The sequence below is a fragment of the Meriones unguiculatus genome, chromosome 10, assembly GCF_030254825.1.
Source record: "Meriones unguiculatus strain TT.TT164.6M chromosome 10, Bangor_MerUng_6.1, whole genome shotgun sequence".
NCBI lineage: Eukaryota > Metazoa > Chordata > Mammalia > Rodentia > Muridae > Meriones > Meriones unguiculatus.
Window position 1 is genome coordinate 51,878,892 of NC_083358.1, and position 2,927 is coordinate 51,881,818.

Here is a 2,927-nt window from a genome sequence, read left to right on the forward strand (position 1 = left end):
AAAACAGGTATTTGTGAGCTCAAGTGGAAATAAGGCATAAAGATGTTTTAAAAGTCTCTTTCACACAGATGTGTATGTGCTTCTCAGCAGTCATGGCTAGGTTAGCGAGCCTCCATGCTCAGGAAGTCACAGTTTCATCTGTGATTACCAAGGGCTGCATACCCCCAGCTTCCAGCCTGGCATCTCTGGATGGCTCCTCCCCAACCCATGCCTAGAGGACACTTTCTTCTGTAGCTCTGAAAAGGGAACACCTCAACGCCACGTCTTCCTCAGCCTGGAGATCTACTGTGGTATTTACCAGTTCTTGCATACCCAACACACAGCACTAAAAGATACTGAAGGTAGCTGTGCTGAAAAGTAGTCTAAAATTAACAATTGTACCATATTCATGTATGCTTGAAATTCCATTCTTAACCAAACTTAACGGAATTCATCCATCTTACAGCAAACTGCACAGTTTCTCTGGGTCACTTGGGACTGTGCGGTCTCAGAATTCATCTGGGTAGCCAGCCAGCCTTCATAGCCCAACACCAGAGTGCTCTGGATGAAAGGGTCAAAGGTATCAAAGTCCACGAGCAGCCCAGGTTGCTATGCTTTTGTAAGCCATCTTGAATTTTCCCCCAGGCTCAGGGAAGAAGAACGAATCAAAGGCCAACCAGAGCCCATGTGCTGGCTGGTCTTCCACGGTGACCTCACGCCCAGTGTGCTGTCTGTGCTGCCCTTCTCTGTAGATATCACGCAGTGCTCGGTCCATCTGAACCTGGCCTCCAGGCTTCAGCTCACTTGGGTGGGCCCCAGGTTGGGAGAGGCTGAGCTGGTAAATTCTGGTCCATTCTGGAGGACTTCATTCCCAAATCCGGTTTTATTAAGGCAAATCTGTGGCCCCTGGTGAAGCCATCCCTGGCAGACTGCCAAGACCAGCACATGCGGGGGACACAGCCATTTTCTCAGCTGCAGGGGCAGCAGGATCAGGGCAGCTACTGCAGGGCTCTGTTGAAGGGGATGGGGCAGGGTGGCAGGTAATCGTGATACTGAACAAACGCTGCCCTTCGTGTCTCAGCTCACAGAAGAGACAAAGAATACCCACAAGTCTGTGTAGAAAGAAAGCATTTCCACATTGACACAATTTCCTGAACATGATTCCACTCTGCTCTCTTCCCTGGACTTGAAAGGCATTATCACAATTGCTAACAAATTGCTGGCTAAGTATTTTGGAAGGAATAGTGGAGATTCATTGAGTGTTTCCTCTGCACTATGTGAGTGGTTTGTTATGTGACTTAATCTTTCATATAGTTTACAATCATTTTTTATCTTATCAGCATCAACGGAAAATGAGTGGTAATTGATTTAAAAGTTATCATGTTGTTCCATGTTCTCTGGGACAAGCATTGTTCTAAGCACTTTCCACACAGGGACCACAGCTATGAAACGAGGACAACTGCCCTGCGGGACTCACCTGGGCCATTTGGCAAACAGTGCTGAGTTATGTGTCTCAAACTACACAGTCAGCAGGGGTTAAAGCTCAGCTGAGTCTCAATGCCCACCATTTCCACCTGTGTAACATCTCCTTTCTGAGAAGGGAAAGACAGAAAACATTCTGCAGCCCACGGAGGGGAACAGTCGGTGAGAAGGCCAATTCCCACCACAGGGTGTGGGGGTGCTCGGGTTTGTTGTTTTCAGCTTAATTCCCTGCTTTCCCCAGTTTCTCAGATTGCCTTTCCAAGTATTGTTTCTTCATCACCAAGATTCTAAGTGGGCAGAGTGCAGGGAATCTTATGAAAGGGGGAGATAGAAAGATCTGGAGAGGGCTGGAACAACAAGGGGAGCAACAGAACCACAAAATCTGGGCCCAGGGGTCTTTTCTTAGACTGATAATGCAGCCAAGGACCATTCATGGAGAGGACCTAAAACCCCTGCACAGATGTAACCCCACAGCAGCATAGTGTCCAAGTGGGCTTCCTAGTAAGGGGAACAGGGGCTGTCTCTGACATGAACTCAGTGGCTGGCTCTTTGACTGCCTCCCCCTGATGGGGGAACAGCCTTACCAGGCCATGGAGGAGGACAATGCAGCCCATCCTGATGAGACCTGATAAGCTAGGGTCAGAGGGAAGGGAAGGACCTCCCCATCAGTGGTCTTGGAGAGGGGCGTGGAAGGAGAAGAGGGAGAGAGGGTAGGGTTGGGAGGGGATAAGGCAGGGGCCTACAGCTGAGATACAAAGTGAATAAATTGTAATAATAAAAAAAAATTAAAAGGAAAAGAAAAAAAGGGGGATTCTAAGTGAGGCCCATGTGCTAGCTGCATTCTGAACTCTCACCAAGCCCCCAACTCTCCCTGGGTACCTATATGGACAAGTGATATTTTAACCCAAGGCTTCCCCTTTCTAGGCATATTAATGGCTGGGGATGGGCCTTCACAGTGAAATAAGACTTCAAAAGGTACTGTGAATAGTGAAAATAAAACTGACACTTTGAGTGTAGAACAAAGAAGTATAGCTTGAAATGTAAGCTTAATTTCACTGACGGGACAATAAAATCTTCCCTTAAGGTTTCTGTTTCCTGAAGTCAGTAAACAATCAAGGGCATTTCCTCCTTGACTCGTGAACTTGACCAGCTGTGAACTTCCAGTGCTTTGCCTCAGGTAGGAAACGTAAACGCACAGAGACATGGAGACGGCAATCTGTTCATGGGCAGAACAGTACTGTCAGTCTTCACTGCTGTTCAGTCTTCACTACAGAAAATCAGACCAGTTTGTTTCTTTGAAGATATTCTTAAATGATCCTTATAAAACAATGCAGGTCACATGCTGCATCCCACAAGCCATTGTTCCTGGAGCTGTGTTCTATAACTTAGTTCATTAACTATATCTCTCGAAACAGTAATGAGTTTGGGGGATGGCAAGATGGCTCAGTGGTTAAGCACCCTTGCTA

The 2,927-nt window shown here is 47.1% G+C and overlaps 1 pseudogene; it reads right to left on the reverse strand.

The window, feature by feature from the left end:
* Positions 1 to 420: 420 nt before the first annotated feature.
* On the reverse strand, positions 421 to 943 carry LOC110566820 (voltage-dependent anion-selective channel protein 1-like; annotated as a pseudogene).
* Positions 944 to 2,927: the final 1,984 nt, after the last annotated feature.